Here is a 22,456-nt window from a genome sequence, read left to right as displayed (position 1 = left end):
ACCCAACACTTCATTTCGGGTAAACTTTTTTGATGCCATTAGCAATGCGCTGTAGCACAAAAGTTTTGTTTAAAGCATGACCTTTTTTGGACTCGGGGATGACGTATGACATGTCTGCCATCTAGTGGAGTGGAGGTCGAACGAAATATGACACCCTATTTGACTAAATCGGCCGTTTTATTCAGTACCGCATCTTGTCGAGTAAACTTGACCGTGGCGCCTAGAGGGTTAAGCCGACTCCCTCAGCAGACCAAGTGAAGTAGAGCACACATGTAAAAGCATTGCACTCACTTCTCTACCACTCTACACACCTCCCACACACACACACACACACACATACACACATTTACACGCACACTCACCAGTAGCACATGTGAAAGCATTGCACTCTCTTCTCTATCACCCACACACACCAGTGGAGCACATATGTGAAAGCATTGCACTCACTTCTCTACCACTCTACACACCTCCCACACACACACACACACACACATATACACACACACACACACAAGTAGCACATATGTGAAAGCATTGCACTCTCTTCTCTATCACCCACACACACACACACCAGTGGAGCACATATGTGAAAGCATTGCACTCTCTTCTCTACCACTCTACACACCTCCCACACACACACACACACAGACACACACCAGTAGAGCACATATGTGAAAGCATTGCACTCACTTCTACCACTCACACACACACACACACACACACACACACACACACGCTGACCATACAGAATGGTTAGTGCACACGGATGCAAAAAACGAGGACTCACAACTAACAACTCATTTCGTCAACTAGCTCTGCAAATGGCTCTGGAGCGTCGGAGGTCAGAGGTCAGAGGTGAGCACTCTTCTGTGTAGACGTTACATCCAGGAGCCTTACTTTGTAGACGAGGTTATGGAGCTCAACATGAAAATGTCATGTCTTTCACGCTAACAATGAAGAAATGCATGAAATGCATGAGAATACAACTTGGACAGTGACTCTTAACTCTTCTTCTGTCTTCCCTATCTACATGATTGTATGGTCATTCACACTAACACATTGACACACACACACACACACACATACTTGCAAAAGCACGCATACACCCAATCCCCATTATCCCCTGTTGATTTATTCAGTATGTCCGCGATTTGTATTTTGTTAACAGTGATCGCAATCTGCTTCAAGGTCTCAGCACACTAGAGGCACGCATTCTCTCTCTCTCTCTCTCTATCACATTCTCTCTCTCCCCTCTATCACATTCTCTCTCTCTCCCTCTCTATCGCATTCTCTCTCTCCCTCTCTATCACATTCTCTCTCTCCCTCTCTATCACATTCTCTCTCATGCTATCCATCTCTCTACACAAGCAAAACAAAATAAAATCAAACGAGACCTATTGGGTCTATTCCCTGAGGACTAGCCATCCAGGTCTCAATGAAGATTTTGATCTTTCACCTTTTTTGTAGTCTATTGTGGGTCTTCAGAACAATTGGTCAACTCATACTATTTGATATGTTGTGTGTTGTGTGGAGTACATTTTAGAATAACCTGAACTATAACATTTGACAGAACTTGTTAGAACTTATTTATCTTGCTGAATTTTGATATGTAATTATCTATTGATTTTAGAATACATTCAGGTTTTAGAATTACTGTTGTAATCTTGACCGTGATTTGTGATTTATGGACTTTTGATACATGTGTGGAGTAGGCCTGCATCAAAGTTTTAGAACTACTGTTGACATCTTGATCATGAACTGTAATGTATAACCTATTCATATTTACTGGCTTTTGATGCATGTATGGAATGCATTCAGAGTTTTTAGAGTTGCTGTTAGAATAGAGTTGCTTAGAATTTTGATGTGGAGTTCATTGCTTGTAAAGAAAATTTTGGAATGTCATTGCTAGTCTCCCAATTGGGTTTTCCCAACTGTCTTGTTGTATTTGATTATTGACCTGCTTGACCAAAATGACTGCCCCTAGTGGCTTAAGAAATGTATAGCAAGTGCCTCGTTGGCACACCTGAAACCCATGCTAACCCATGCTATAATTATGCTCAGACTCCTTGTTCCCAACACCCTGATGAAGGCTGGTGAGCCGACATGCGTTGGTGTTTTTTAATGGTTTAGCCCCTAATAATAAATGATAATTTTTTGCATCCTACTGAGTGCCTGGACCTGGAATCTTTTTCCTAACTGCTTTACAAGCAAAACAACATTCAGTATCACAGTGCGCACACACACACACACACACACACACACACACACATAATGATGTTTTGTGTAAAGCAAGCTAAAACACAGGTGCTTCTGATCACCCAATCATATTTGAGCGTTTAGGAAAGTACAGCATAAAAATGCACTGCCTTCAAAACGGAGTTGAGAGGTTGTTACCAAGCTGGCTGCTTTGAATATACTTTGCAAAGTGTATTTCAGTTCAAGCTCATCAGCAAATTGCAGTCTGTGCTTTTTTTATATATTCGTAACAGATTTTTGGAATGGGATTTTACACTTTTTTTAAATCCACTCTGCCAGCATTTGGAGTTGACATCAAACTGCATTAAGATGACTCAGTTATTTTTCAAAGGGGTATAAAACCAGACGAAATGAATTTGTTCATCCAACTACTTCTACATGACAGACGCAGGGCCGGAGACACATCGTAGTAACCGCGGTAACCGTTGTTCTCTGCCCATCCAATCCCCCGTCGAGCTGCTTTTTGGACTGGATTCGGCGTGTGGTGTGTTCGCGGAGGTGAGATCACAGTGGCACGGACAGATGTTTCATTGTGTTCACCTGACTGCGCAGGTGAGCGATGCAGAGAACAGACGCGCTCTGTGCGCCTGCTGCTAAATTAGACTGACCACTGAAGTAAATCATTGGGATGTCAACAAAAAAAAAAACAGCAGTAGTTTTGGCACCAAATTAAAGCACCAAAAATAAAAGAAGAGAAAAACAAACCCTCTGATGGCCATCACAGTTCAGCTCCGTCCGGGCTGATCTCCAGAACCCCACGTCAGCGCGCTTTAAGAGCCGTCTGGTCCAAGGAAACCGTTTTCATCAGTGGGTCTTATGATGTTTTGATCAAAGGATTCAAGGAGACGTAAGCCACAGTATCGGAGACGCCGCGGTGTTTACTTCATCCTCATCTTCGCTGTCTCTGACTTCAGCAGCTGGTGGCTTGAAGCCAAAAGTCAGTGAGGGAACATCAAGCTTTTGGCAACTTTGGGGCAGAAATCTTTTTAAAACACGTCAGCTGCTACACTCACTCAGTCTGATTCACAGACTAGATAATGAGTTGATATCAGCCAGCCTGTAAGGCCTGACTCGCTGCAGCATTCTGGACAGCAGCAGACACGCCCACTCCAGTCTTGCACGGCCTCCCCAGAGTTTTGACACCTGTGACTGATATCCAATTAGTAGACTTGCCCTATAAAAGGACTTTGTATCGGTTGCCTCGATGTGAGGTATTGTTTGTATTAACTCTACTAAGCTGTGTTTGTAGTATTTCATTGAGAGTTACCTGTTTAGCCTTTTCCAGTTTTGACCTTGCCTGTCTGTTTTGACCAAGCTTTTTGGATTACGTTTTGGATTGTTCGCCCTGTCTTTGGATATCCCTGTGTACTGATCTTGGCTTGCTGCTTGTTGGCTACTCTTTGGATTGTGGACTTGTACCTTCGCTAAGTAAACAGAACCAAACTGCACTTGAGTCTGAGACTTTATTTATCATCACACAGCCAACCCTCTCCCTGACTCTCTCTCTCTCAGTTTACCTTGTGTAAGCATATTGTTTGTGTGTGTGTTTTTATCTTGTGTAAACATCAGATTAATTAAGACTCATAGGCTGCATCCTTTTGTCCATTTCTACTAAGTTGCGCCCTCTCACACACATTCTCTCTCTCTCTCTCTCTCCCTCTCCCTCCCTCCTAACGGTCAGCAGGAAGGCTGTTAACACTGACCCTGTCCCCCCCTCTTATTTCAGATGCAATTTCAGCCCTTTAAAAAGCAGCCTCTGTCGAGAGAAAAGCTGGCCGCAGCAACAGACACAGGTGCTGTTTTTGAACATCGGGTCATCCAACCACTTGCACACTGTGTGGCATGCCTGCAGTCTCACAGCAGGGAAAACCACACAGGCAGATACACACAGAGGCAGGCAGACACACAAACACAGTTTTTATGAAAACAACATCTATATCAAACTAGCAACCCCCACACACACACATGCACACTTAAATATGGCTAAAGGAAGTAAGGGTTATTGTATAATGTTATCGTCCACCGGTCAGTCAGCACAGGAAACTACATCCCAGCAGGCCCTGGCTACACAGCTAACCTATTCCTCTAGCTCTCCAAACATTGGATGAGGACCAACAAAACAATATTGCTCACCAGGCACTTACTGGAAACTTGAGATTCTTGAGTGTAGATGGAGCCCCACCATGCTAATCAGCGTCCCTCGACACAGTTAAGTAACACAGTATAATTGAACAGTCCCATCTAATCACACTCTTCAGTGTTAGTCAGTCGCTCTTTTCACACACACTACAGAGCTGGTTTTAAGCTGCAGCGACTGCACGCTTAAGGCCAATTAATATTCCAAGAGACAAGTTTCGCTCGACAAAAAACAAACTGCTGTCGACGGATGTCGCGGAGCTGCAGGCTTTCATAGTCCAGCGACATGCGACAAAAAGGAATAGAACGTATAGTTTCTATAGCAACTTCGTGTCAGCACGAAACAAAACGCCGTGACCACGGCAACGCACAATAGAGCACACACTCCAGTAACTCCAGTATGCAACAAAGTCTGTGTCGTTTCAAATGTTTTGATGTATGGGACAAGCTCCGCGACACCCCAGCAGACAGACAGTGTCATTTTCACGCCATATTTATATATATATATATATATTTACACACTGCTGCTGGACATCTGAATTTCCCCTGCGGGATGAATAAAAGTATCTATCTATCTATATTTTGTCAAGCGACACTTGGAGCTTGGACTATAAAGTGGCCTTAACACCCCCACCTTCATTGAAGCACGGTCACTCGTTTACCCTTCTTGGCATTATAGCTGCTCATTTTGGATCATAATTGAATTCAGCTGGTGATCTCAACACTTCATTTCCACTCTCTAGCAGCAGACTATGACAAGAGTCAGCCAACTCCCAGCAGCCCGTCCCTGTAATAACATCCGAGCTTATGATGTGTGTGAACAGGGCTTAACACGAGTTTAATACGTTCAAATAAGTTACCGGGCGCTGTGCATTGGGACACGGTACATGAGCCGACAACCTTGAAATTCAGGTGAGGCTTCGAGATATATTTATAAAGTAAAAGTGAACGCTGAAAAAGAGGGATTAGCATTAGCATGGGGGAAAAGCCACAGTCACATATTTGGCTTGAGCCACACTCAGGCAGACCAGAGCAGGCCAGCCCAGCCCTGCATAGTGTAGCATAGTGCAGCATAGCGTAGCATAGCTTAATCTATTGTGACCTCGCATCCGAGCTACAATACGGGTGTAATTTCCACAGGGATTCACAAATCGATAGATATGAAGATGTCGTCCAGATAGCAGCTGGACATGGCTCAGCATGGAACTGGCCAAGGCCTTGTAAGGACAGGAGAGAGGCCACACTATGCATATATACACTTTAATTTGCACATACGCGTTTCGGCGTGTGCCTTAGAATGCGTATGTGCAAATAAAAGTGTATATTATGCATAGTGCGGCCTCTCTCCTACTTTACTTTAACTATCCAGGCCAGCACTCCTAAAGTTTAAAAGTAGACACATTGAGTGAAGCCTGCTCCTATCCTCACTTACTTGTGTGGACAGGTCCATTCACAGGTCAGGATGGGTTATACGTGTCCTCCTGATTGTAAGTATTTAACAACCATTTCATTACATAGGATGCGTAAAAGCAAGAAAAAGAAAAGCCAACGCTGCTTACTCAACGGATCAATCCATTTATTGATGTGCTGATGTTTCGGTCAATTGGATTACATAGGATTATACAGGATGCTGCCATAACCAGTTAATGCTATATTAGCATTGGTGGACAATTTTTTACATCTGCAGAACTGTTTAATCACAAAGGCAACAAATAGACCAGTTAATGTTGTCGATATAGACCATAGGGTTTAATCTGTTGTAGTTAGACAGGCATGGCTGCCTTTCGCTTCCCAGGAACCTCCTTGTGCCTTTTTCTGTACTGTTTGATATTCACCTCTTACCTTTTCACACAGATCTGAGTGGGCAGGGGAACAGCCAACTGGGCTCTGAGGTTCTGGACCTGACAGAATGTCTACATCCGTCAATCACCAGGAAATGTAGCTTGATATTGCTTACAGGCACTGTACAAACACAACCCGCCATCTGTCAGGCACCTGACACGGAAAAAGAAAAACAAGAGAAAATAAGTTTATCCCACAAATCTTCACAGACATTTCTCAGACTGTGGTGAAAATGGCTGAAATTCCCAGCTAAAAATGCCTGTTACTTTTGGATGCTACTCCTCGTATCAAAATTGGAGACCAAGTTACAGTTTGTACAGCAATTTCCTGAGTATTAGCCGCACTGTGTGTAAGTGTTAGTGTATAAGTGTTTTATGCAAGTCAAATCATATTAATACCATATTAACCTCATAGCTGAAGAAATTTAGCAAAATCAATGTGTAAGCCACAGCTAATAGTTGGGAAATTACAGTACATTGACCCATACAGCTATTCGGTCTTGGTGAATGCATTTAATCTGTTAGATGCTTCAGGTAAGGGCTTTTCAATACTCAGTCATTGGACTGTCATGACAGTTCCATAAAAATATCACTGCAGATACTATTACCTGTACTCTATCATGATGCCTGTCATACCTTATCTAAAAATGCTCCTGTTGTTGTTGTGTGTGTGTGTGTGTGTGTGTGTGTGTGTGTGTGTGTGTGTGTGTGTGTGTGAGGGGGGGGCTATAGGAAAGGGAGTGAAACCTTACAGAGGAAACGAGAGATTCGGAGCGCTGCTCCTGTGAAATTCAGCGCGTTCGCGGTCGGTGGGTTGGTGTCCGGTGTGTGTGCATGCAGACCCTCTCCGCTAGCCGCACCCTTTCATCTCCCATCATGCTCTGGGCCCCACTTCCCTTTATCTCCTAATTGACTTTTATGGCGTAATTGAGCGGCCTGTAGTTGTGCTGCTCTCTGGCGAGGATAAATAACTCTTTGATCGTTAACAAAAGGGGCCTGTGATCCCCGTGATGAAGTGGACGTCGTCCACCCTCGTCCTCCTCGGCTATCTTCACTCTCACACAACACAGAGGCCTCCACCATTCCACAGGGCAAAGAGCAACACACACACGCATTCACAACGCATTTGGTCTTGTCATTTAGTCATTACATATTTATCCAATGTGACTTACAACTCAGGGCCATGCAGAAATATGTAACGTGTGTGTGTTTGTAAAAGTACTGTAGTGATGTGTGAAAGTTATGTTTTATATTATGATTTTGTGGGGCTTTTTTGTTGACTTTATTATGATAGGACAGTGAAGAGTGACAGAAAGTGAGTGGGAGAAAGAGATGTGGGATGGGGAAATTACCCGGGTCGGACTCAGTCGGAGTATGTGTGTGTGTGTGTGTGTGGTGTTTGTTTGTGTGTATGTGTGTGTGTGATGTGTGTATGTGTGTGATGTGTGTGTATGTATGTGTGGTGTGTATGTGTGTGTGTGCATGTGTGTGTGATGTGTGTATGTGTGTGGTGTGTGTGTATGTATGTGTGGTGTGTGAGTGTGTGTGTGGTGTGTGTGTGTCCAGTATGTGGATCTGCTGCTATTTGAATTACTGTTCTGCTGTTCTCCGACTGTAATGTTGCCCTCTACTACATGGCTATAACATAGACAAAGAACTGGACCCTGGGTGCGGACCCTTTAGCACATGATACTGGTGCTTCTGAGGTTTCTGTATTCATTTATCACATACATCTCATGAACCATATTGATTTTCTCTGCTAACAATGAGCGGCTGATTTTTTTGTATTTATTGGACTGCAATTAAAACTGTTTAAATTAATATCAGTAAGAAAGCCTATAGAGTAGACCAGCGCCAGATATACCCTGGTCATGAACATAAATGGTGCCTCATAAATAGGCATGGTTCCCCTTATCTGATTTTCACAGTTTGGAATTAGCCGGCCTACCTGGGCTTCAAATCCCTCCTGCGCATTTTTCAGCGATACAGATCTAATCCCACCTTTATGGTGTGTGAATAAGTAAGACTGAATTGAAAGCCGAACGTCCGATATGTGCAGGAGGCAGGAGGAGGAAAAGGAAGTGTAGAACACTGGCAGCCTGAATGCTCGTGTGTGTGTGTGTGTGTGTGTGTGCGGGCGCGCGTGCATGTGTCAGAGCAGAGCAGCAGCCCTTCACACAAACACACACACACACACACACACAACACCTGAGTCTCCTCTGCATCTCCTGCAGAGAGAGAGGGAGGGAGGGAGAGGGAGAAAGATATAGAGAGGGGGAGAGAGAGATAGAAAGATGAAGAGAGAGAGAGAGAAGGATGAAGAGAGAGAGAGAGAGCCGGACTATAAAGCTGCTGCTTAATGAGATGATGAGGGAATGGTTACCAAACGCACCACGCCACAGCCTGGTCCCCCGCATCAGCCACAGGAGGAGTCTGTGTGTGTGTGTGTGTGTGAGTGTGTGTGTGTGCTTGCATCCAAGTGAGTGTGTGTGTGTGTATGAGAAAGAGAGAGGGAGAGTGTGAGTGCCTATATGAGAGTGGGTGGGTGTGAGTGTGTGCTTGCATCCAAGTGAGAGTGTGTGTGTGTGTATGAGAAAGAGAGAGGGAGAGTGTGAGTGCCTATATGAGAGTGTGTGTGTGTGAGAAAGAGTGTGCGTGTGTGTGCTGGCAGAGGGAGGGGGCAGGTTGCACCATTCACCAGCTGTTTGTGAGGGGAAAACTCACAGGATTAAATATATAGACAATTAAGACCAGAGCAGCTTTATCTCTGAAAGGCCTATTATTAGCTACAGTATGTAATTCCAACAAGCTATTCTCTCTCTCTCTCTCTCTCTCCATGGTGGGGATTGCTTGTTTTGCCTCAATGACAGAGTAGAACAATATTGCTCCTTTGGCACGGATCCGCAAGAAGACAGAAGTGGGCACAGCAGCGTGATGAGATCTAAGCGCATAACGCGATTTGTGCACGGAATGAGATAATTAGCGCTGATTTGCTACATATCAGGAGCAAAGATCTTCCCCTATGGACACATGTGGCGAGGAGCGCGGAGCACAGACCTCTGTTTGCAGTGGAGCGCTGCCCAGGCGGCTGAGCCGGGACGAGGGACGCGGCGGGCGGGGAGTGACTAACGGTGCGGGCTCACCTATGGGCCTAATCACTGAAGAGCCACTGTATTTCACACGGCTGCGTTAAGTGGGTCACTGCCACTGCGGTTGCATCAGTGTGCCTGCCTGCACAGAATGGCATTTGATGTGCGTGCGTGCACTCCCCCCAGGTTTCAAACCCTCTCTCTGTCATGAAGCATGACTGCCATCTAGTGATCACCCTCATCACAAATGCCATGTCCCACATGAAGTCCCATCGCTACTGAGCTAAACTGGAGAAACATGCAGGGCTGTGTTAGCTGCTGCTTTTGTGTGAAGCTAAGCGCCACTGTTTTTATGACGGGAAGGCAGAGCTCTTAAGCATTTCTGTAGGTCTGTATGTGTCGATATGACTGTGAAGACAGCAGCCTATGATGCGTGGCTATGATGAGCCATACTGACCACCGGTCACTGTGTGATTTTTAGACCAGTGTGATCTGACCGGTCACTGTGTGATTTTTACACCAGTGTGATCTGACCGGTCACTCTGTGATTTTTAGACCAGTGTGATGTCTTTGGGGGCAGCCGTGGCCTGCTGGTTAGCACTTCGAACTTGTAACTGGAGGGTTGCTGGTTCAAACCCCGACCAGTAGGCACGGCTGAAGTGCCCTTGAGCAAGGCACCTAACCCCTCACTGCTCCCCGAGTGCCGCTGTAGCAGACAGCTCACTGCGCCGGGATTAGTGTGTGCTTCACCTCACTGTGTGTTCACTGTGTGCTGAGTGTGTTTCACTAATTCACGGATTGGGATAAATGCAGAGACCAAATTTCCCTCACGGGATCAAAAGAGTATATACACTTACACTTATACCAAAGTGAAGTTCCAGCGTCTGCATTCTAAACCAACTCTGGAAGATTAGGTTGGAGGACTGAAACACACACACCTTCTGTCTACCTCACACACATACACACATATGATGGCAAACATGCAGTACACACTTACTGATGTGACCGCCGGTCGCTGTGTGGTCTGTGTGGTCAGCAGTAGGGCTTACATAACAAACCAGCACTACCAGCCCACACAAGCAGACTACAGCTGATAAGGATCTGCCTGCCCTCTCTCTCCAGCAGGTAAATCATGTTGTGATGTAAACGACCACTCTATGTGTTTACTGTTCCCCGTGTTTATCCTGGACATGCCGGAGAGTGACGTACACAGAAGAGGCTCGCAGTGGTTTCCATGACATGACTCTAAGAGGAATATGTTGTCCTAGAAATGTCTTAGATCAGCCTTTTATATGCATTTCTGAGCTTCCTGGGCCCTCTCTTTAAGCACTATCCTGCCATTGCCTTATTTTGTCTAACGCTTCATCATGGGTTGTCACTACTCTGATTGTGACACCCAACTGCACACCATCTATGGAAATAAATACTTCAAGACCAATTTGGTTGAGACTTCAAAATTAGCATATCAGTTCCCAAAATGGCAACATGATTCACAAACTAAAAGCACTAGAATCATCACCTCTGTGACATTACCTCAGAAACCTTTAAAGGCATACAAATGTCATAATTATGTCACAGAACACATCATACAGTATACGGAGAGACACAAACTTAGACAGATTTGAAAGTAAGTTTTCAAATGTCTCACAAAAGTTAAGTCTAACCTTAGTCCTGGGCTAAAAAAAAAATTCAATGTAGATTTCACTGAACAGGGTCCAGGGATTAACCCTGGGCAGAAGCGATTGTTATAGGCAGTATGCCCCCACTAGCCCATTGGGACTGGACTTAGTCCAGGTATGGGAAACCAGCCCTCTGTCTGCACTTGTCTCTTACATCATAGGAATGAGAACTTTATAAGACACATCTCATGAGACAAGTGACAGCAGGACAATGACAGCAGTAAACCTGCAGGCCGTGCCAAAAATCACACCTGAAGGAAAAATCTGAAGTGATCGCCGATAATCACATTGACTAATCACCAATAATCACATGGAGTAAACTCAGGCAAACTCACAGGGTTCATAACAGCAGACAAAAGAACTTAGCCATATATTACAGCTGATTCTAGAACCTGGATCTGATCTGGTCCCATGGAGATGGAACTAGAATGCAGACGGAACCGTGCTGTTGGCTCCCCCACCAGGCACCACCGAGGTACTCCACCATACCCTGTTTGACTGGCACAGCCACACTCGCTATGAGACAACACTGCAGCATTTCCACCACTGTGCAATTAAACTAAAAACTGATACATTAATTTGAAGTACCGTCTTTAAAGATGTTAAATCCCAGTTTGGAAATTAAATGGTTTTGCTCCGAAGCTTCAGCAAATGAATGTGCCTCCGTCGGGGAGTTTGAGAAGGAACACAGTGAGTGCATTAGGCATAAACAATTGATCAAAACAGGCTAATTAATGTATGTGTTTTACATATACTTATTTCCACATTGAATATTAATGACAGTAAACGTATTTGCGTTGTTTCTTGTTTTGTTGCCTCCGAATAAAAATTAGACTATCAAATGTTACAGACATAGCTCATTAGCGTCGAACCCCAAAGCGTGGCATGCATTTTTAACGGGGCATGTTCCACCATAGCAGCTTCCCTTACCAGCATAATATTATCGTTCCCCATGGGGTGAGCGCAACTGTGTGGTGCCACATGGCTGTGCGATACATCCCTTTGAAGGGTCTTAGGCCGTGTGGGCCAAAGCGCTCGCTAAACTCAGAGGCACTCACACAGAGAACCTCGGGAACTGGAAGCTTACTCGGAACAGGCGTCAGGAAGTGTTTGAGTTGTTCAAAGGAGAATCTGACAGGTTTGAGACTCGGGCTTCTTTTTTTTGTCCTTGTGTGACAGGCTGCCCCGTGGCTTTCACCTGCAGATCAAGTCTGTTGCCGGAAGGCTTCGCTGAGCGCTAATTAATGTACCGATCCGTGGTGCAGGGGAGATCCAAGAGTCAAGTGTGACTCAACAGACACTAAGGGCTCTGTTCTCCTCAGACGACGCACGGACGGCACAAAGAAACATGTGTCTGACTCAAGCTGACACCTGAATAACTAACAGTAACGGACCAACGTTGACAGATTTGATCTCTTTATCGCTGTCTGTCTGCTGTACAGCGCAGGTTCTGCAGGGGATTAAATCAGCAAATGTTCCAGGCATAAATAGACCAGGCCTATCAGCAACCTGTGGTCATTATAGGCAATGACAAGGAAGGAGGAAGAGGAACTGCTGTTTGAAACTAGACAAATAAATAGACAAAAATAGCATGACTTTTTTATTTATGTATAGACCCTTTCAAGAGAGTTCCATTATCAGCATCATAGAAGTAGATTGGGAACCAAATAGAACGTTCAAGCATTGTTTTTGTTTTTATTGTTGAAAGGGTCTATACTAGCAAAAGAGGAGACTTGCCGAGAGTCTTGTAGGTCTCCCTGTTTAATAAACTTTATTCACTGACAAGCTGCAACTGTCCTGCTATCAGATGAAATTGGGTGAGCTTTTGACTGCGATTGCTACACACTGATCTAATATGTCTGGAAACAAATGAACACAGTAAGACATATTTGGAATGGCTCCTCAACAGAGGCGCTGCTAAAAAATTTGGGCCCTATGACAGACAATAATTCTGGGCCCACCGACAATATATAGTATTATCGGGGGGCTCTCTGGGGGGCCCCTGACAGTGCTGGGCCTTAAGAATCGTTCTAGCCCACCCCACTCCCCAGCAGCACCTCTGTTCCTCAAGACTACTGCAGTTACTGCAGCACAACTAGCTGATTACGTCCCATTTTGCTAGATTGAATACTTTGAATGCCAAAAATGTCAATGACTGCATCAGAGAAGCAGATCACAACTCTCTCAAGGGCTGTCTCTGTCCTTGAGCCAGAGGGGCAGTTCACAGCACTCTCAAGGTACAGCTGTCTCTGCATCACCTAATGCAGCACTCATTAACAGGGGAATTAGTTCTTCAGCCAGAGAGGCTGTCAGTACCATATGAGGGGAATACGTCTCATAGTGATTTTTGGCAAGTTATACTACCATAGAGTTAGAACATAACTGATAGCATGCCATTGGTAGTAGCTGTTTATGTTTCATAACCCTGTTTATGCCTATGTAGGGATATATTACACAAAACTAATAGATATCCCCACAAAACTTCCACAGCTGATTATATACATTAAGTCAATATTTATTTTTGTATTGTACATTTTCTAAAATATTACGTATAAATATTTAAATGAGCCATTTTCTACTGTCTAACTTTTTTTGAATGTGCACTGCTCAAAGCTATCTCTCTCTCTCTCTGTCTGACCTAAGCAACACAATATCCAATTGTTTAGCTGCACCGGGTGTGTAACTGAAGCGTTCTGATTGAAGAGCGTATTAAGGGCCATTCACATCAAGAGCGATAACTATAACGATAACGGCAAAAAAATATTGTTCTAGCTCATATGAATGACGACGTCCACACATAAACTATAACTATAACGACATGAAGAACGATATTGAAGAACAGGATCACTTTCAGAACGACTGATCGTTGATGTGGACCCTTTTATCGTTAGTGTTATCGTTATAGTTATCGTTAGTGTTATCGTTATGGTTATCGCGTTAGTGCTATCGCTATGGTTATTCATTAGTGCCATCGCTATGGTTATTCATTAGGATATATATTACACAAAAATAATAGATATCCCCACAAACTTCCACAGCTGATTATATACATAAGTCAATATTTATTTTTGTATTGTACATTTTCTAAAAATTACGTATAAATATTTAAATGAGCCATTTTCTACTGTCTAACTTTTTTGAATGTGCACTGCTCAAAGCTATCTCTGTCTGACCTAAGCAACACAATATCCAATTGTTTAGCTGCACCGGTGTGTAACTGAAGCTACTCTGATTGAAGAGCGATATGGGCCATTCACATCAAGAAGCGATAACTATAACGATAACGGCAAAAAAATATTGTTCATCGGCAAAATGTGGACCCCTTTTATCGCGAGTGTTATCAAGTATAGTTATCGCTAGTGTTATCGCTATGGTTATTCATTAGTGTTATGATTCATTAGTGTTATCGTTATGGTTAGTGTTATCGTTATGGTTATTCATTAGTGTTATCGTTATGGTTATTCGTTAGTGTTAGCGTTATTGTTAGTGTTATTGTTATGGTTATCGTTAGTGTTATCATTATGGTTATCATTAGTGTTATCGTTATGGTTATTGTTCCTGATGGGAATAGCCCTTTAGCTTCCACTCTAATCAGTGGAACTGGATACACCAGATGCAATAGCTGCGTGGTAGCGCAAACTCAAAAGAAGTCTGTAAGTGCCCTCTTCCTTAAAGCGGCTTGTAGGCCTATAGTTGCCGTTCCTGGCCTTGTGCACACGTGAGTGGGATGTCAATGATGTCTGTCCCCCTAGCGCACCGAATTTCAGCCTCGTGCCGACAGGTCGTGCACCGCTGAATAAGTTGAGACATTTTCAGTTCAGACGTGTAAATACCTCCAAAACATGTAATGTTTTTATCTTTGTAAACTTAAAACAGGGACACTGCCCTTAACATTCATACAGCAGTTTATCTTACCCTAGTTCTCCTAATTGGCAAGGGAAGTGATAAACAAAGAGCTTTCTTCTCTGATCACAAAGTAGCTGAGATCAAGAGCATTCGTAACTTATGGCAAGGAAAGTGATAAACAAAGAGCTTTCTTCTCTGATCACAAAGTAGCTGAGATCAAGAGCATTCGTAACTTGTGGCAAGGAAAGTGATAAACAAAGAGCTTTCTTCTCTGATCACAAAGTAGCTGAGATCAAGAGCATTCGTAACTTTGAAAATCAGCTGTAACAAACAGGTATCAGCCAGACACTTCCCCCTTCTTACACCACACGATTTCTGCAGTCTGCAGTCTTTTGAGTAAAGCTTAACTGTGGCTGACAGACAGATAGCTGCTGCTTTAACATGCACATTATTGCAAATTGTAGATGTGATATGTACATACACATATAGGTTAAACATTAAATAACATATAACATAGATGATGAATAATAACACTTACAAGAACACCTTTGATCCACCTACCCAATCCGGCCAATTCATAGTCAACGCCATCTTGAACACTGGGGTTCGGATCCAGCACCAGTCGGCTCTGACCATGCACCAAGTTACAAAGCTGGAAATGACGATGGACCAACGCCAATTTTATTGATATTCTGTAAAAAGAGAGTCCTCCAGTAAGAGGGTGGCGATAATGCACATAAAGTCCTTTGCCTCATAACAAGAAGAAAAAGTTGCTCGAACGCCGCATGGAGTCCGAAAGTGGAGTCAGCCCTGAAGCACAACTTAATTTCATTGGATAACACAGCTGCTCTAACTAAGAGCGGTCTGCCTGCTGTCCTGCTGCAAATATGCATTCGAACATGACGTGAAATATCCGTAGTCGAACTATAAATAAACTATTCGGCTTTTAGTGCCAAGTGTAGCGCATTTTTACAGTCTATGATTAGTTTGTTTTTTATTTTATTGTTTGCCATCTCATAGCGGGTGCTCTAAACGTATTGTAGCGTCGGCGCAAAAAGACAGTGTTAGCGTTCTCCCGCGAAAGGCATGCTGGGATACGGGGGTGAACATTTGGGGGGTTTATGTCGTTATTCTCCTAAGTTATGAGTGTAATGTTAGCGTCTTTATTGTAACATGTTTCCCTTTTAGTTCTCCCTCGTGTGTGATCCTTTTTGTGTGGGGGGCTGCGTCCTCCCCTGTATGTGTAGTGTGTGTGTCTGCTTGACCTGCCCCGTGTGTATTGTGTTCTGTATCTTGGTGTGTCTTGGTCTTGGTCTGTGTGCTCTCGTTCTCAGCTAATAAACCTTTTGATTGAACAACTGTGTGTGTCGCTATCAAATCGTTACAGTATTCTAGCGTTGGCCCATGACCAAATCAAGCCAATAATAGCCAGTAGCCACAATAATGACTGGAGCCAGAGCCCTCAATAGCCACCCTGTTTTGAAAATAATATTGAAGATATTCAATATTATTGAAGATAGTATTGAAGATAACGCACAGAACGGTCAGCCTGAGCGGACAATTACGTCCCCAACTCATCTAAAATGTGGTGTCTTTACTTTGAGGTGTACACCGCAGATGGTAAAGTAACGGTTAAAGAGAATGTTGTCTCATGGACTCAGCAAAAACAGTTTACTTACGATCCACGACATCCAATCTTCACGCTCACCTGTGGAGTTACCATCCAAATGAGGCAGCGATGTCAGAGGCACAGTAGACGGCCAGAGCATCGCCAGGCGTCCAATATCGTATGATTGCATACTTTCCGTAAATCCTAAATTATGTCCGGGGTCTGCTATTTACTTAGGCTGCAAAGCACAGGTATTTATTTGAGGTAGGCTCATTCGAGGCAGACCTTTATTTCTTACATTGTGCGTTATTGTGAGACATGCGTTTTTGTTTGGAGCGCATACCAGGCTATCAAACGCAGACGATTTTCGGTTTTGGTATGGGATTTAATTTACTTTTTGACTTTTATTATATAGTTAAATGTTGAGACTGATGGGCATTTAAATCTAGAGGGTATTTGATGATCACTGTAAAGTTTCGTGTAGTTGAAAAAGTGTTGGAATTTCCAGCTGTTTATTGCGAGACAAGGCCTTTCCTTCATTCATTGAACGTGGCGCTGTGCTCTAATGGAAACCTTATTGCATAGCTTAAGTAGCCTAAATTTAGTTTTTTTTTAAATGATGCATGGTTTACTTTTTATTAAATTAAGTAGGCTGGAATGCCTCGCAATAATTGTGTTTAAATGTAGTAGCCTAGTGCTTCAGCCTCTGGCAAGCTCCAAAAGGGGCGGCTATAGGTTGAGAGCAATGTGTTGGAGACCCATGGTGTAACGAGACAAGGTCTTTATGCCGCTGTTGTGTAATTTATTGTCTTTAATCATGTTTAAACTATGTTTGTTCGGGACAAACAACAACGAAACAAGATCAATACAATTTTCTTCTTTATTTATCATATGATGGATAAACAACCATAGTATGCACGCCTTCTCATAGGCTCCTCAAGAAATACGCACTGAATAACGTTTATTGTAGCCACCCGGATAGGTACCCGCCACCAACATGTACGCCGCATGAGAACTCGTGCCCAACACGGATTTTCGTGCATGGAGCTGGTTCCAAATGCTCCATGCAGCACCATGTTTGAAAATGCCGTATGCTAACATGCCGAAGCTAATCTGCACGCTCTTGACCCCCTGTGTGCAACTATACGTTTGGTCAGTGTTTTCTTTCTTTCTTTTTTTTATTCCAATTTCAGGTCTGTCAGTCACAGTGGAAACTGTGTTTCCTGGGACAGCTCCGTCTGGTCACCCTAAGAAGCCAAGATCAGAGAGCAGGTGTGCCTGTATTGATTGATTGATTGATTGATTGATCGATAGATAGCAGGTGTGCCTCTATTGATAGATAGATAGATAGATAGATAGATACTTTATTGATCCCCAAGGGAAAATTCAAGGTCCCAGTAGCTTATGACACCACACACAACATAAACAGGATGATAAAAAAAAAAAAAAATCCACATGACTGAAAAAAGAACAGTAAAAGACACTAAAACAAGGATCCACATGAATGTAGTAAGGATGTATAAGCACGAGGCGCTTGCAGTGACAGGGCAGGGACTGACCCTGTGATTCAATATGCAGTGGTAAGGTGCTCAATAAGGTGTGTGTCATGGTGGTAGTGCAAATAAGTCCAACAGTGCAACAGTGCAGGGTTAAAGTCTAGCGACCAGCAATAAATATGGAGAATATAGTAATATAGAAGTTATAGTAATATAACAGTTATAGTATAATTATATGGACAAAATGGAGAAAAATGTAAACATAGTAAAATAAGAACTAGATATACCGCATAGCGGTACAAAATATGACCGCCAGTCCTCCTGTACATCCTTTCGAAAAATAAATCACACTAATCAATTTGTCTCCATCTTTTACTCCATCCCCCACTCTTGAAACTTTTGTGTATGCTTGTTTGGCATGCCTGTGTCTGTGCGGCTGCACAGAAAGTAGCCTACTGGCGCTGAAAAGGTGAATAGATTGTAGAATAGCCAAATAAGTTGTAGCATTGTTATAAAACCTTTAAAATCTCTAAACAATCACAAGTAGGGCAGATCATCACAGTTCATCCATTGCAACTGGATTGATGAAAGGTCACTTACATGTACACCTGTAGGCTACATTGTATTTGGGAAAAGCAAAAGGTATCAGCATAATGTTATATTTTTATTTATTTATTTATTAATAAACAAAAACATCTCTGTCAGTTCCATGCCGTTTTCAACAGCTATCAAAAACAAAGGTCATTTTTGGATGGATGGATTTTTTGTGAATGTTTCTTCTTCTACATAAGATTTTAGTCATCTTTAGTTCATGTGATACTTTATTGTCAATGCACAAATTAAGTAACAGTAGTCTGAAACAAAATGCTGTTTTACATCTAACCAGTGGTGCAAATAACTGACATGTCCAAATGGGCCTTGATGAAATGCGTCGCTAGACTGTGCATACACATTTTAACGGGCCAAAGTTGAAGAGCTGTCCGTTGTTGTTCGTGCAAATATAGGCTGATTCATGTTCCCTTGCATTGTGTAACTGAGGTCAAATAAATAGCGGGCAGATCAGGGGCCTGTACTACGAAGGGAGCTTAACCTACCCAGATGTAACTCAGGGTTACTTTGTTAAACCCGGGTTGACAAAACCTGGTTATCTTAAGTGGTGTTAATCGGTACCACGACGCTGATTATGAAGTTGATTTGTTGAGCCGGGGTTAACCTCATTGGAGTTTGTGTGCGTTCACATAAAAGGGGCGGGTTGCAGCGCAAGTCACCACTTTCAATGATGACACGATCACCTTATTTTACGGATGAGGAATGCACAATTAGTATGACAAGTTATGAGGAATTAAAACCCACTCTACGACAAAAATCAAATACGTCGGCAGTGAACAAAGCAAGGCAAGGCTGTTGGCAACGTATTGCAGATCGGGTAGCCTAAATGCCTAAAAGTAAAGTTTTATTTCCACATGTTCTTCAAATATGTGTTACGGAGGATAAATAGCTTGCGGAATGTCTGAAATTAGTTGAAATAATTAAATTGCCTATTTTGAGTTCATAGAAATTCCTACAGATGCAAAACAATTTAGAAGTGGGCATATAGATTACAGTAATAGGATAATTGAATGTTTAAGTATAGCCCCCATTGACTGATTTAGTGTATGCCTAGTCCTGTGAGCATTTCAGATGCAACACCATTGCCAAACGCACATGGCAGCAGGTGAAAATGAAACACAAACACATTATTCAGAATAGTAGGTTTATATAGTTATAGCTTGCATTAATATTTCTTAATTATGAAAACATGTAGGCCTAGTATGCATATAGCCTTCACTTGGCCTCTGTTTTACAGCTAACAAGAAAAAGGAGTGTAAGGAGTGTTTTACAGTAGCAGAGGAGTTGGCCATCGCAAATAATAGTGGAAGGCCGATTATGGAAGGGATTGAGGGAGGCATTCGGTCGAATTCTGGTGCTGTGGAAATGTGTAGCCTTTATGTGCAGGGTACAGTAATATGACATTCAATTCATCAAGTTTGTTAAAATGGTGATTTTAATTTATTAGGCCTAGGCTATGTCCGATTTATTTTAGGCTATTCTTGCTCAGATGTTCAGCATACTGTAGGCTAGGCTAGGCCTATGTCCGATTTATTTTCAAACATACAGTATTCTTGCTCAGATGTTCAGCATCACCGATTAGATGGAAAACATGGGCATTTCTATGACGGGTGACATTAGAGACTTCTGCCTAGATCATCTGACAAAGATAACGAATTCCCTCGACTGACCATCTATCTTAGACCATGACCATCTTCATAGAGAATATATATATATAATATGATGATGAATATTTATTTTGGCTTTCTTTTAATCCTACTGAATTTGTAATTATGTATCGGCCGTTCTAATACCGATAGTATGTGGGTGCCTGTGTGTGTGTGCATGTGTATATGTGTGCACCGCCATCTACAGGCCAATGAGTGTACAGTTTTTTTAGACCCCCCCATGGATGAAATTCTATGAAACTTGGCATACCCCCAGAGAATGCCAGGTCAATCATACACATAAAATTTGGTGCAGTTCTGAACATCTTGAACACTGAAGATAGGGGCGATTAAAGCAGAATAATATTGCATTTTCATTTTTTACAGGGGGGGTGCAAATCACAAATGAGTGATTATGGGCCAGATTGATGTGGGCCCTTGAGACCAACATACCATAGAAGATTCTTCATCCTCAGTGCCACGGTTCAGGTAGTTATTTAGGAAAAACTGCTTTTTTTGGGGTTCGGGGGGGGCCAGCACGGGGTGGCCCCCCGGGACTAAAACAAAATTTTTCCGTTAAAGTCTAGTGGGGCTACATACCCACCAAATTTCATGTGCCCCGTGGTTCGGGTGTCCTGGGTATCGTTGACCAAAAATTCAGGAAGTAGATGACGGGGACTTTGACAATCCCTATATGACCGCTTCGCTAGCGGCGGTCATAATTATAATTCTTATTTTACTATGTTTACATTTTTCTCCATTTTGTAGTAAGTAATAGGGTATCAGCCATTGGTCAACATGATGGGAGGGGTTACATATGTAAGGGATAATGTATAGAACGCCGGTCATTATCAGTAGCGGCTCCTGGGTTGACAAATAGGCGGGGCAGAGTCTGTTGATCAAGTTTAGAAAAAAAAAATAAAAAATTGGCATAGTTCCAGGTCACCAGCAGCTGGACGCACAAGGGCGGTCCACAGAGATTTTGTTCATTTTTACGACTCTTTCTATGGCTAGGTTATGAGTGATATCTGGGGAATGGAATTTCATAATGTTACCACTTGCGGTCAAAATACCGTTTTGTTCATGCATTATTAACCTATGTTAGCCAACTTAATGTTATTTTATTCATAAGAAGTGAAGTTTAAAATGTTGAGATTCCAGACAAATAAAAGCTGTAGGTACCGGTAAATCAGCTCATTAGCTCAGATCAGTGGAGAACTACTTTGGGGAAAAAACTCAAGAGGGAAACAAATAACCGAGAATTGCTATGAAATCAAAATTCCACTAGAACTCCAAGTGTAGGCTTCACGCCTTACACCACTCAGCTCTCATAGTCAAGTTTAAGTTGTTTATTGTCATGTAGGCCTAGCCTACTCATAAAAGAAATTATAAGTAACTAAATTATTGTGTTCAAGAGCCAGCTCAACTTTAAAGAGTAAATTAAAAGTAGGCTATTCATTAAAAAGGTAAATATTCTGTGTGTATGAATGAGTGCTTGCGTGTCCACCGTGGTTTGTATAGAAATTAATATTATGTGACACATACACGTAAAAGGGCAGTTTTTTTCAAGAGCTCCTTGGGGAATGATTTGGAAAATTTGAGGAAGCTTGAACTATCAAATAGGATGGCGGCAGGCAAATGGCCAAATGGCGTCTGGTCATTATTGGGAAAATAAGTCCCGACAGGGCGAACCGGACCCCGACACGCCAGCGGAGGGGTCTTGTTTCGCCCTGAAGGGACTTATTTTCCCATAATGACCGGCGTTCTATACATTATCCCGCTTATTATACGGCTACTTGCCAAAACGAAATAATAAACTCCCCACGATATGACTTTAGCCTACATAGCCTAGCCTATTTGTTACCCGTTCATCATGGCATTTGCTGACAAACAAATAGTTCGCAACAACACACGCTGCTGAACTTGAATCAAACATCCTTTAGAACACAGCTGATCAACCGTCTGCTTTCAAGTTTGAATGAAGTTCCAGTCCTTGCGTAATAATATGAAAGACGTATCAGAAGCACAATACCCGTTGCCATTGACAGCGGTAATTATATGTTTGCAGCGGTGATTACATGAATTTATTTTACCGTACAACGTTGGGAAATCCCATTCAAGTCAATAAAGCGTTCTACTAGCATTGTGAAGAGCCGTATAATAAGAGCTAATATAGCCAGTAAACAGTGTAGACTCTCCTCATTGCATTGAAGAGTTGTATGGCTCTGGGGACAAATGACTTCCTCAGT

The sequence above is a fragment of the Alosa alosa genome, chromosome 20 (genome assembly GCF_017589495.1).
Source record: "Alosa alosa isolate M-15738 ecotype Scorff River chromosome 20, AALO_Geno_1.1, whole genome shotgun sequence".
NCBI lineage: Eukaryota > Metazoa > Chordata > Actinopteri > Clupeiformes > Clupeidae > Alosa > Alosa alosa.
Note: the sequence above shows the minus strand (reverse complement) of the source record.